This window comes from Spermophilus citellus (genome assembly GCF_964194105.1).
Source record: "Spermophilus citellus genome assembly, chromosome: 4".
In the NCBI taxonomy this organism is placed as follows: domain Eukaryota; kingdom Metazoa; phylum Chordata; class Mammalia; order Rodentia; family Sciuridae; genus Spermophilus; species Spermophilus citellus.
In genome coordinates this window covers 121,467,745-121,482,388 of record NC_138185.1, presented here as the reverse complement: position 1 = coordinate 121,482,388, position 14,644 = coordinate 121,467,745, and the positions used below count along the sequence as shown (strand labels likewise).

Here is a 14,644-nt window from a genome sequence, read left to right as displayed (position 1 = left end):
CATTAACTTTCTCTGTGATCCAAAACCAGTTATAGAATGACTCTATATGTAAAAAGTAAAGTCTTATTTATGGAAGGAATTATTCTGAGGGGAAATAAATCCAGGGCCAAGCATATCTTTTACATCCTTCTATTTTGCATGTCTATTTGTGTTACATAATTTGTTATTTCTTCAGATTTCCTATTCTAGAATGATAAATCATCAGAGAACCTGTTTGGGGTATAAAACTTGGATACTAAATATTTGGTGAGTCTATTGATTGTAACCCAGAATATCTGGACATTGGTAAAGTAATCAGATATACTATAGAACTCTACATTGGCTTAAACAGGTTGGTCTTAATCCGAGTTTACTCTTGATATCATTCTGTTGGTTGAAGGAGAAAACTCAAACCTCAAAGTTTGTTCTTCTCAGAATAAAGAGTAGTGACAGTGCATTATATTTTAATAAAAAAAAACTTGATAATTTACAAAAGTATATTTGAGGCATATTTTTCCATAATTATAAACTTAGCTATTTATTACCCTTGAAGAATATATGTGTAGAAGTTATTTTTCTGTTGTTTGTTCCTATCTTCTTAATTTGTTCCAAAGATAATACTGCCATTCAGCATTCCCTCTAGAAGAAAAAAAAAATCACTCAAAACCAGCAATGCTGCTATAAGATAAGTAGATGTCAATGTGTACTTACAAGAAAAAATTTTTAAAAATGCAGTGTTTGTTAATTCAGTCTTTTTCTATGTAATATTTACAAATCAAACTTTATTACATTCCTGGAATTCAGTTTGATATACCAATAGTAATAATGATTAAATATTTACTTTGATTACTCTGAGGGAAAATTAAATGTTCAATTCTATTAAAACAAACTTGTCAAAGAAACTGCTCTCCTTGCAAATATAACCTTAAAGGTTACAAAGAATCTAGAGCAATTATGTCTTTCTTTTATTTTGCTCCAGGTAACAAATTATACATTCAGGCATTTCATTGCTGGTTTGCATTCAGAAGAATTTGATGTTAGTATTTTAAAGCAGTTTTTTCCACAATATTTTTTAATACTTGAAATTGTTACATATACACTGCTACCAGAAATTAGAATTTAAACCTTTTTGATTTTAATATTTATAGAGTAGATCATGGGCACATTTGAATCAACCAAATCACTGTTAGAGCTAGTAAAAGAGGCAGATGAATGAATGGCTGTGGTCACCATTTTTTCCTCTTGCTTTTGAAAAGAGTATTCCTTACATTTTTATTGACAATATGAGCATTTTCTTGTCAAATCCCATTGCATCAACAATGCTGTGATTTACAGTAGTTTATTGATATTTACAAGCACTCATTGCATGTGCACATGTATGTGTATTTCTGAAGCAAGACAGCTTCTCAAAGCAATTTGGGAACTTTCCCTCAAATTTTAAAATCACCATTTTAAGAATATTTACACACCTGGACTGGGAATATGGCTCTACAGACTCTCTATAGACTGGGAATATAATGTTGGAACATGCATGAGGACTGGGGTTCAATCCCCTGCACTACAACAAAAAAGGAAAAGAAAAAATATACACACACGGACATAGACTGAACAGGATAGTATAAAGCAACTAAAATTGACATTAGTTATATGCCCATCCAGTGTACTTAGGTAAAGAAACTTCCATGTTTCAAGGTCAAGTTAGTATTTGAATGAAGCAGAGATTTAAATTTAGGATTAGCTTTTGGAATGTATCTTGTTTTTATTGTCTTATATTTCTTGAACTTATCTGCTTTTCCCATATTATGTTTTGATTTCTTCCTCATACATCTTGATCTTGCTTAACAAAGCAAGTTAATATCAGAGATTAACTGACTGAACTCAACATTAACCATTTTGTACTTACACAAAACCTTCTTAGTATTTTGTTTTCAATGAATAACAAACTAAGTTAACTTAAGAGATAAGAGATCTTTTTTTTTTTTTTTTAGAGAGTGAGAGAGGAGAGTGAGAGAGAGAGTGAGAGAGAATTTTTAATATTTATTTTTTAGTTCTCGGCGGACACAACATCTTTGTTGGTATGTGGTGCTGAGGATCGAACCCGGGCCGCACGCATGCCAGGCGAGCGCGCTACTGCTTGAGCCACATCCCCTGCCCCGAGATAAGAGATCTTGAGAGGAAAGGTTAGAAGGCAAACATTTAAGAAGAGAATAGTTGTGGTCCCTACATTAATGTTGGCGTATGCAGCAGATAGTTGTAAAATCCTGCTGAAGAAAAATTAAGGCAAGAATTTTCAGAATTGCCCTCAAAACATCTCATTTATTTAAATTTCCTTTTAAAAAGCAGTTTTGTAGTTTTGCTTAACATTCTTATTCATTGTATCAGTTATTTTAAAATATGATGGAAAGCTTATAGGTTTTACCTATCACAGTTCTTAGGCATGCTGGAAACTTACTAATGTTTAATAAAATGATCTGAAGGCCCTAAAGACAGTCCAAAATTTTGTATTTTAAGGAACTGGATATGTAGAATTCTGGATCATTTTGTATTTAAAAATCTAACTTTTTGTCTTGCCTTGGGCAAAGTTTCTGTGCCTCAGTTTACTCTTTAAATATGTAGAGAATGCCCTTTCTCACTCTCCTTCTCTCACTTTCTCACTCTCTTCTTTGTGCTTCACACTCCTGAATAAAGGGCATAGTATAAGCACAAAATATTACTTAAATTATCACAGATATTACACATCTTGGTTCTTGGATGTGCAGACTTTTTCCAATGACAAGTCCTTTTTTGAAAATACTGTCAAAATTTGTTGAATTATCTTGTCTTTGAGTATAGCATCATGTTTCCAAAATGTATTTTGCAGTTGCTTTCCTGTTCTGTAGACTAGTGTCAAAATCAAGAGTATTTGGGAACTATAAAAAGCATTTTAAAACCTATTTTTTTCCAATATTTTTCACAGATCTAAATGTTTAGATTATCTTTGCTTTTTCCTCTGTGTTATAAAATGCTGTCACATTGCTAATACATATAAAAGTTTTTTGCATGGGTGAAATTGATTTAGATCTTTCAAATACTATCATTTTAGGGATATTGAAGTTACTTGTGTTTTTTTAGTGTAATATGTGCATTTGAGAATGTGCAATTAAATTCATTCTGAAAGTGAAAATAGTAAAGAAACTCATTGGAATTTTAGAGTACTTAGTTTCTCTGATAGTTTGGTGTCTTTTGTTACTGATGTTCAACACTTCTAAAACTATTAGGAAAATATTATGAGGAATTGAAGTTATTTTTCTCAGGTAACAGTTTAAAATATACTAAATATTAAAATTAAAGGCTTCCTGAACAAAATATATTGCAAAATATAGGATGAATGTGAGGGCAAATTCATGTTTCTAGAACTTATTTTGAGGATCTGTGTAAATTTTAATTCATGCATGTCTCTTAGTTAGTCTTGATGTCTTTGCCATTAGAAAATAGAATTTAATAAACTGTTATATACATATATATTTTTACATGAAGGATTCTAGTTTCTAATTTCTTCTGATCTCAAAAAAAATCTTTAAAAAAAACAAAACAGGGTAAAATTTTCAAACTCTTGCCTCAAGTTCAGCTTTGTTCTGAGAAAGGAGGAAATTTAGACTTGTCTAACTAGGAGATATTTTTTAGGGCATGGTACCATCCCAGGTAGGGTGTTAAAATACTATGGCATAAATATAAAATCCAAGCTTTGAACTACACTGGATTTAAACAATAAAAAAAAGAAAATTCCACAGTAAATCTTCTACTTCACCTGATATTCTAAGAATTTCTTTAAACAGTTAATTTGTCACTGGTAGCTTTACAAACTTTATACCCATGAGCACTGTCCTTTGAGAGACAAGGATGCCATATAAATAAGAGGAGCGCAAATCAAAATTCTTTGGAAGGTGATCCTTTGGATAAAGTAGTTATTTTACAGTTTTAAAAAGAAAATCATGAAACTGAAATGCCCATTTAAATTCACAAATCAAAACCAATCCAGTTGTGCATTGTAGTTGAAGTAACTTACAAAGCAATTATAACTAATACAATGTGTTTTAAGACTGAGATTGGTATTTAATCTTTGAAGATTGTCTCAATTTTGTCAATGTTTTTGTTATTCTTTTTTACCTATTGTATGAAGTAACCATTTTTCAGAGTACATAGAATATCTTAGCTTTGTAGATTTTTTTTTTAAATGGGGATTTGAAAAGCCTCCATTGTCTTTTGTTTTGCTGTTTTCCTCAATAAAATGACAACTATTGTCAAAAATCCACATATAACAAGTAAGACAATACGACAGAAGATTGGTGTATCATTACATTCATAGTAGCAAAATCGATTATCTTTGCCTATTAAACTTTAGAGGTACTCCAAAAGTCATTTCCTAATGCTAGCTCATGTGAATCTTTTTTCTTGAATTGTGCAGAATAATTGAATTGAAAAATATTTAAGGGAATAGCAAGTGAAATGGAATAATGACTGAAGAAAAGTTGTAATCTTGAAATATAGCAAAAAAGAGAAACAAGTTTTCTTCTTCCACTTCAGTGTTGGACTAATTGGGTCAAAAATTTGTTATGAAGGCCTAAGGGTATGGCAAATGGTAGAGCACTTGCCTACCATGCACAAGGCCCTGGGTACAATCTCCAGTACCTGCACCAAAAAAAAAAAAAAAAAAAAATTGCCATGAGGAGCTGGTAGTAGATCAGTGGTAGAGCACTTGCCTACCATGCAAAAGGCCCTGGGTTCATCCCTAGTATCCCCAGTACCACACACACACACACAAATATATATATATATATAAATTTTGCTTTGACATACAGATTTTCTTTGTGCCAGGCTAAAATTGGCCAGTTGAAAAAGAGTTCCTTCTCAAAGAGTTTAAATATACATATTATGTTTGAGTGCCTTTTTTCCTCCTCCTTTCCCTTTCTATCTTAACACTTTTTCTGCTTTTGAAATAATTCATCTAAGCCTGGCCCAGGGCACACACATATAATCCCAGCTAATCTGGAGGCTGAGGTAGGAGAATCACAAATTAAAGGCCTGTATGGCAATTAGCAAGACCTTGACTCAAAAAAAGGGATGGGGATGTAGCTCAGTGGTAGAACATCCCTGGATCCAATTTCCAGCACTAATAAATAAGTAAATTTGTTTTGCTTTAATTCCAATTCAATAATAATAATAATAACCCTAGAAATTAATAGGAAAGAGCATCAGAATACATTGTTTGAATAAGGACACCTAAATGCATTTACCCAACTTAGTGTTGAACTGATTTCTATGAAATAAATGTATTGTTTTCAATGCTAATTATGCTAAAACTATTTAACTATGTTTTAACAAGTTTCAAAACTTCCATTTTTAGATGATACTCCTAAAAAAGGCATATTGTATAGGTGGGAAAGTATAAAATATTTATGACAGAATTATTCAGTATTATTCAACATTTAATTTCATGTCTGTTGTTGTACCACAAGTGTAGTGTTGTTGTTGGATTAAAATGTTGGGTGTTTTTGTTATTATGCTTAAAACTGTAACCAGTGAATAACACCTGTAGTATTTTTTATTATAGATTATATTTTATTTCAATAAACTTTGATATTTAGACCAAACAGTCTCTGCTGTGTATATTCATCTTATTAAGCTTGGAAGAATGGGGAGAGAAAGAGCTGGCTTATTGATTCGCATTTACCTGAGTTATTCCTTAGAATACTTGGACCAGTATTTGAAAAGTACAAGAGGTAGTAAATAAAGAAACAGTGGTGCACCATATAATACATAATACTTCAGGTAACTGTGAGCCTTTCAAAGACAGGGATAATATATTTTTCATTTTAATTTTCATGGTATTTGGCACTTAGAACTCAAATATCTGTTTAAAGGAAACTTTTAAATGCCTATATTATGTAGTTAGTTATACTTGCCAGTGCTTTACATAGTAAGATAATTAAGTAGGGTTATTAGTTTCTCCTTTTACATAAAAGTTATATAGATAGTATTCAGATCTTTAGTCCATAAGGCCCCTTCTGATTTTCCCTGGTTATCATCATGTCACCTTGTAGAGCCAATAAGAGAATAGTTAGAGAACAGAATCTTTAGTAAAACTGTAGCAAGCAGAATTTTTCTTTCCATTTTGTGCCAATCTTGTGGAGTCTCTACTCACTTTATATTATTCTATGAAGTAGGCATTTCATTTGTTGGAACTGTGATCTGAGACCAAGATGTCTGATCCAAGAGCCTGTACAAGCAAATTTATCTGCAAGGATTCAGATAAGTCTAGGCCATATCTATGTTCAAATTCTGACTCTGGACTTTTTAATTTGTATCTGTTTCATATTCTACAGGAATGTTCCAATTTAAGCCTACAGCTAGGTGTGGTGGCATGTGACTATAGTCCTGACTGCTGTGGAGGCTGAGGCAGGAGGCTCAGAAGTTCAAAGCCACACTGAGCAAATTAGCAAAACCCTATCTCAAAACTTTAAAGTGTTGAGGATGCAGCTTAGTGGTAGAGCACCCCTGGGTTCAAACTCAGTGTCACACACAAAAGAAGAAATAAAATCCTTCTGTTATTTTTGTTAAGCTTGTATTAAATCTATAGATCAATTTGGAGATAATTAACATTTAATCTCAATCCAATGAATATGATTATAAATTAAATTTCATCAAAATTTAAAATGTTCGGGGTTGGATGTGGGGAGCCATTCTCACATGTGACTGGGCGACTCCCGGTTTGGGTCTGAGGCACTCTGGCTGCGTCAGAGCTTTCCCGGCCCTCTCCTGATGAGAGAACCCGTCCGTGTGGGGGTGTGACTGACCACTAACCCAGGGGGCCCAATCACTGACCCTGACCTTGGAGTGTGGCCCCCCTCAACCTTCATTGGATGGAATTCTCCCCTGAATTTCTTGTTCCCCAATAAAAGGCTACTCCCTGGCGTGCTCTCTCTCTCTCTCTCTCCTGCTAGCCCTGAGTAATCCTTGCTGCCCTACTGGTGGTTCGAGGTGGGAGCCAGAGAGGGGAGCCGTCTCGGACCTGGTCATAGAATAAGATAACTGAGTCTGTGTGTTTTATTTCGATCTCGCTAGCTAACTTTTATGCCAAGAACCTCATTAATGAAACCATTGCGCTGGCCGCATGGTGGAATTGGCACCCATGAGGGGGGCATTCTAGATTAGCTAGATTGAGTGGGAGCGCGCTATAAAGATAAAGATAAAAGAAGTGGTGACAATTTAGGTCACAAAAGTACCTGGAGATATTGAAGGAAAGAGACGTTAAATTAATTAAAATGGGAAATTCAACTTCTACGGATAAGGAAATGTATCTGACTATTTTAGACAGTATAATTAATCAGAAAGGAAAACAGATAAAGAAAACTCAGTTATTATAATTCTTAAAGATTGTAGGTGAATATTGTCCTTGGTTTTGTGAAAAAGAGTCTCCAAATTTACTTACTTGGGAGAAATTAGGAAGGAAGTTACAAGAAGTTTGTCTTTCTAATGAATTATCTGGAGGCATAGAAAATATTCAGAAAATTTGGAAGGCTCTAGAAATTTGTCTTTTTGAATATATGGGCCAGAGTTTATGGCCCCCTGAAGACCTGTTAAAAGGCATTCAGAGAGCTGTTAGGTCTATTCAAATGGAAAATCCACCTGAGGCTAAGTTAATTCCCTTTCCCTTAAGCCATTTTAAAACAAAGGCGCTAGGGGCCAAACCAAAGGTTAAAAATGTGAATTTAAACTTGCAGGATCAGGCTAGCCCGCAGGGAGATTATAGAGAGCAGCATCATAGAGGAGAAACCTCCGAAGTCCTAGAAAGTCCTCCAGAAGAGGTAGAGGATCTTCCTGGAAAGGAAAATCTGGAAGAGATTCCTAGAGGGGCTCAGAGTTCTTCTCCGCCACGTGGTTTAGAAGCCCAATTTCAAAATGGCAACAGCACAGAGTCTGACCATGACTCGCAGTCTGAGGGAGAAGAATCAGACATTGAAATTCAGTACTTACAGAGAAATTTTAACAGGATGCGTTTAACACCGCCTGCCTAGGCTATTCGAATTCGGCCAGTACCTGCTAAAAGGACAAAATTTAACAGGTACGCTGGATTAACAATGACTTTTCTTACCCCAGTCCAGCGAGGTATTAAGAAGGCTCAAGAATCGGGGGAGGATACTAGCGGTTTTCAACTTTTTCCAGTTTTTGAGCAAGTAAATGAGCAAGATCAGAGAGTTAGAGTTCATGCTGTAATCCCATTTAAAACCATTGAGGAACTAAAAAGTGCATGTGAGACGTATGGTCCGAATTCGCCTTTTGTACAGAGCCTGATAGAAAATATTTGCTTACAGCCCCTTCCTCCTAGCGATTGGATTTCTTTAGCTAGATCCTGTCTGAGCGGGGGAGATTTCTTGCTCTGGCGAACTTATTGGACTGATTTTTGTACTGAACAGGCAGAAAAGAACAAAAGACAGAATATAGAAATGCCAGTAGAAATGTTTCTAGGAACAGGTGAATTTACTGATTTAGAAAGACAGTTAAATTATGAATTTGTAGTATACAATCAAATAACTGATTGTGCAAAACGTGCCTGGAGGCAGATTGTCTCTAAAGACCAATCCAATTTAGTTCTTACCAAAATCAGGCAGGGTGCCAGTGAACTGTACTCAGATTTTGTAGCCCGATTATACCAGGCTGCAAACAGGTCGATCGGAGAACCGGGGGCAAGTGAGTTTATTGTTAAACAATTGGCATTTGAAAACGCAAATAAGTATTGTCAAGACATTCTCAGGCCGCACCGTAAAAAAGGGACAGTTTCTGAGTTTATCCGCTTATGTTCTGACATAGACTCTACCCATTTGCAGACAGTAGCCCTAGCTGCGGCACTAAAGGAAACCTTGAGGCCACAGGAATTAGTACGAAAACCCCGCGGGAAATGTTCCGTTTGCGGGAGAAGTAATCATTTTGCGCGGGAGTGTCGCATGCGCAATTTTAAGTTCAGGGCTCTATCTACTGGTGATAATAGATATTGCAGGACTCAACCCCACGTGGCAGATCAAGATGCGGATGAGCCCGCCTTCTTGTCATCATTTCTGCCTAGCCGGAACACAAACTTCCGGTCAGCCCTCCCCCAGGCTGAGAATGAGGAAGTAGGTGGTCGTGCAACGTGACGTCATCGCGCCGACCATGGGGGCCGCCATCTTTAATTTTACTGGAGCCGAACAAAGTTTCCGTACAAACCCCTAATGATTTTCAAGACTTTTAAGAGATATTGTTTGGCTGAAGCCATCCTTAAAACTAACTACTTCTGAGTTAAGTCCGTTATTTCAGATATTACAAGGAAATCCCTCTCCAACCTCTCCACGTCAGCTGACCTTAGAGGCTAGAACGGCTTTGAGGAGAGTTGAACATGCAATTAAAAATGCACAGCTTACTAGAGTTGATCCTAAAGAAATAGTGTATTTATTAATATTTCCAACTGAGCATACCCCAACAGGAGCCATATGGCAAAGATTAGGAGTTATCGAGTGGATTTATTTATCCCACTCCCCTCAAAAAACATTAATTCCTTTTCATGATTCTATAGCTCAATTAGTAATTAAAGGTAGAACTAGGATTTTACGATTAATTGGATCTGAGCCTGATATCATAATTATTCCATTTTCTGTTCAACAGACTAATTGGCTTTTTCAAACTTCTAGCTCATGGCAGTAAGCTTTTGCTGATTTTCCTGGCCAGATAGATAGCCATTATCCTCGTGATAAGATTATACAATTTGCATCATTAACGTCACTTATTTTTCCAAAGATTGTGTGTGCACATCCTATAGATGAAGCTTTATCGGTGTTCACGGATGGTTCTAACTCAGGTAAAGCAGGTTTTTATAGTCGTGTTCACACAGAGGTAATACAAACTTCTTATACTTCTGCCTAAAGAGCAGAGCTTCAAGCTCTGATTTGTGCCTTAAATTACTTTTCAAATGAGCCTATTAATATTTATTCTGACAGCTTATGTACAGTTGGAGTTACCAAAAATATTGAAACTTCAGTTATTGGGTATACTTCATCACAGGAGTTATTTGAATTATTTCATAATTTACCAAAGACAGTGCTAATGCGAAAGTACCCATGTTTCATAGGACATATACGAGCTCATACTAATCTTCCAGGACCCTTAGTTTCAGGTAATGACAAAATTGATAAATTAGTAGCTTTTTGTCAACAGATGTCTTCATATGACTGTGCACTAGCTTCCCATTCCTTGCATCATCAAAATGCTTCTAGCTTACGTAAAAAATTTAGTATTACCAGAGAACAAGTTCGTCAAATTGTAAGCCAATGCCCTAAGTGTGTTATTCACACTCCATCTCTGCCATCAGGGGTAAATCCCTGTGGATTAAAACCAAATCAAATATGGCAAATGGATGTAACTCATATTCCTCAATTTGGTAAGCAATGTTATGTGCATGTCATAGTGGACACTTATTCTAGATTTATTTTTGCCACAGCACGTACTAAGGAAAATACTCAACATGTAATTTCTCATTGCCTAGCAGCTTTTTCTGTTTTAGGGTGCACTATGCAGATTAAAACAGATAATGCTCCAGCTTACGTAAGCTCTTCTTTTCAACAATTTTGCCAAGAGTTTAAAATTAATCATAAAACAGGAATTCCTTATAACCCCCAAGGTCAAGCCATTGTGGAATGAGCTCATTTATCTATTAAGCTTCAATTACAAAAATTAAAGGGGGGGAATAGGGTTGTGACTCCCCAAAATAGCCTTAATCATGCCTTGTTTGTTTTAAATTTTTTAAACTGTGACGCAGAAGGTCACACTGCTGCTGAGAGGCAAATGTCTCCCTCAGTAACAGGCCTTTTAGGCAGAGTTTTGTGGAAAGATTTACAGACCAGTCAGTGGAAAGGTCCAGATCCAGTGATTATGTGGGGCAGAGGTCATGCTTGTATTTTCCAAGAAAGTGCTTTTCATCCTATTTGGGTGCCTGAACGTGCTATCAGACATGGAAGAGATAGAACCCAGATTCAAGCGACTGAGGATCGACCCAGAGGAGTCCCTATCCAGAAGGAGGAGATATCGGAAAAGGATAAAAAAGACCAGATTGAACCAGCCAAAAAGCTGATTTCATGGGAAGACATCAAGAAGCTAACAACCCAGGCTTCCCGAATACTTCGACGCCTAGGAAAGAACAGGACCCCAGTGATGATGGTAGCAACAGTAATTGCCCTGCTGGGCTGTCAGGTAAAGGGGAATCAAGTAGACACTTACTGGACATATTTCCCAGATCCACCCCTGGTACACCCAGCTGTGTGGACTGGAGAATCTATTCCAGTATTTACTAATGACTCATTCATGATGGGAGGATTTACAGATACTCATATTACTCCCAATCATGTGACTAGATTTAATTATTCTGGCTACAGTGCCCAATTACCTTTGTGTTGGTCACACGATAAACATGCTGGCTGTCTGAAAGTATCATTTGAAGAAAAGACAGCGATTGGTAGACCTAGACTGACAAATAATTCTATTTATGGGGACTTAAAACCTTATACTAAATCAGTAATTAAGATGGGACTTTCCCATAACAAGCCAGTCATTTCTGCAAAACCTCCACCAATACCCCACTGTCTAAATAGTTCTACAATTGAGATTGGCACCTTTCCTAGATGGATGGATTGTGTAAATACCTTTCCTGTACAACATAAGGTATCTACAGATAGTGGGTATATTTTAGACTGGTCTCCAAAAATTGATAAGAGACAATTTCAAGAAATTCTGCTATGACACCTGCGGGATTTGTTAGTAATATTTTGACTTATAGTGAAGGTGGTGTTCAAAAGGATGTTTGGCGTTTAATTGCTGCCTCAGAATTCTTACATTTTACAGATAAGCCTTCACCAAAATTTGTCGGCAAGAACTGTAAAGAGGGATCTTGCTATGGCTTAAGAGCCTGTGTCCAATCTCCTTATGTTTTAATTATTGGAAATGTAAAAGTTAAATGGATAGATGACAGATATATTGTTACTTGTAATAAATGTAACTTAACCAATTGTATTACTAGGTATAATGGAGGAAAAGGAGTGCTGATACTTCATCAGCCCTCTTTCGTTTTATTACCTGCAAATATTTCAGAGCCATGGTATGCTGATGCTGGTTTACAAGTCTTACAGCAAATTCATGCCCAGTTAGCAAGACCTAAACGTGCTATTGGACTTATAATTGTTGGTGTTTTGGCGCTAGTCTCTTTTATTGCCTCCACTGTCTCTGCATCTCTGACATTGTCTCAGAATATTCAGCACACAAAATTTCTTAATAATTTAGCTCAAAATACTTCCAAAGCTCTGTGTAATCAAGTAAATATTGATGAAAGGATTGAAACTAAATTAAACGCCTTAGAGGCGACTGTTATAGACATAGGTAATGAACTTTCAGCCTTAAAATTTAAAGAAAGGCTTAAATGCCATGCTAATTATAAGTATGTGTGTGTTACAGCTGCCAAGTACAATGCTTCTCTCTGGGATTGGGAGAAGGTTAAAAACCATTTGTTAGGGATTTGGCAAAATAGTAATAATAGCTTGGATATTCTGGAACTTCATCACCATATCCAAGACATTCAAAATAATAGAGCTGATTTTTTGGATCCTTCTTCTTTGGCTAACCAAATATTAAAGGAGTTGAATGGATTCAACCCTGGAAATATTCTTAAACACTCAGCCTGGTACATTATTGGATTATTCTCTTTGCTGTTAATTCTCTTTTGTGTTGTAATCATAGGATGGTGAGTCTTCGGTACAAGAAAACAGAAACTCCAGAGAGTGAACCGCCGCTTCATTTTTAAGAAAAGAAAGGGGGGATATGTGGGGAGCCATTCTCACACGTGACTGGGCGACTCCCGGTTTGGGTCTGAGGCGCTCTGGCTGTGTCGGAGCTTTCCCGGCCCTCTCCTGATGAGAGAACCCGTCCGTGTGGGGGTGTAACTGACCACTGACCCAGGGGGCCCAATCACTGACCCTGACCTTGGAGTGCGGCCCCCCTCAACCTTCATTGGATGGAATTCTCCCCTGAATTTCTTGTTCCCCAATAAAAGGCTACTCCCTGGCGTGCTCTCTCTCTCTCTCTCTCTCCTGCTAGCCCTGAGTAATCCTTGCTGCCCTACTGGTGGTTCAAGGTGGGAGCCAGAGAGGGAAGCCATCTCGGACCTGGTCATAGAATAAGGTAACTGAGTCTGTGTGTTTTATTTCGATCTCACTAGTTAACTTTTATGCCAAGAGCCTCATTAATGAAACCATTGCGCTGGCCGCATGGTGGAGTTGGATATAAAGATCAATAAAATGTTGGGATTGGGTAGAGCGTTGCCTGGCATATACAAGGTCCTGGGTTCAATCCCCAGCACTACACACGCACATACACACAGAAATTATAATGTTTATGCTCAGTTAAGAAACTGAAAAGGCAAACTATGAACTGAAAGAAAAATTTGAAACATGTTTGTTTGAAAATGCTTTATATCAGCATACAATGAACTCTTAAAATTAATATGAAGGAAAAACAAAAAATGGCCAACGTGTGACAAATATGCATATGAAAAGATGATCTGCATCTTCAGTCTTTAGTGAAATACAAACTAGATCCACAACAAAATATAACCTACCAGAATAGCTAAAAAAAAAAGTTCAATAATAACCAAGTGTCAGTTAAAATGTTAAACAACTGGAACTTTCTTACATTGCTGATGTGAATATAAAATGACACGACTACTTTGGAAAACAATTTAGCAGTTTCTTTAAAAGTTAAATAGTGTCTCATGCCTATAATCTCAACTACTTGGGAGGTTGAGGCAGAAGAATTACTGGAACCCAGAAGTTTAAGGCCATCCTGAGCAACAGAAAAAAGGTAAACATTGGGGCTAGGGATGTAGTTTGGTGGGTGAATATGTGCTTAGCATGTATGAGGCCCTGGGTTCAATCCCCAGCACCTTCTCCCTCCAGAAAAAAAGAAAAGTTAAACATATACCTGCCATACAAGTCCATTATTTCACTCTCATTTACCCAAGAAAAATAAAAGCATATGGGCACACAAAAGACTTACACACAAATTCAGAACCGTTTCATTGGAAAGAACCTTAAACTGAAAGTAACCCAAATGTTCACTTCCAGGTGAATGCATGACACCAAATTGTGGTTCATCCATACAGGGTGGAGTGTTACTCATCAATTGAGCTGTCAATACTGGCAACAATTGGGAGGAATCTCAAAATAAGCATGGTGAGCTCAAAAGGCCAGATAAAAATGAGTGCATTCATATGGTTCAAGTTTCATTAAATTCAAGAAAATGCAAACAAAGCTATGGGACATAAAGTAGATCAAAAAGATGTATAAGGAAGCTTTTGAAAATGAGAGGTATGTTTAATTATTATGGTTTCATCAGCATGTGTTAGTGATAATCAAAACTTATCAAAATGCATTATGCAGCTTATTATATTGCAACTATACCTCAATAAAGTAATTTTAAAGACTTTTTCTAAAATTACAAGACAACTTTTGTTTCTGACCCTGATGGAGTAACAAGGGTCATGGTTGTCCCACTACAAAGAACTAGAAGTTCGGGCAAAACACACGAAAGAATTGTTTTCAAACAATGAATACCA

At 36.4% G+C, this 14,644-nt stretch overlaps 1 long non-coding RNA gene across 1 annotated transcript; it reads left to right on the top strand.

Moving 5' to 3' along the window:
• The first annotated feature begins 7,920 nt into the window (after positions 1–7,920).
• Positions 7,921–13,105, top strand: LOC308646842. The gene is made up of 2 exons (XR_014021497.1): positions 7,921–8,080; positions 12,772–13,105. It is a non-coding gene; the product is annotated as an uncharacterized lncRNA (long non-coding RNA).
• The last annotated feature ends 1,539 nt before the right edge of the window (positions 13,106–14,644 follow it).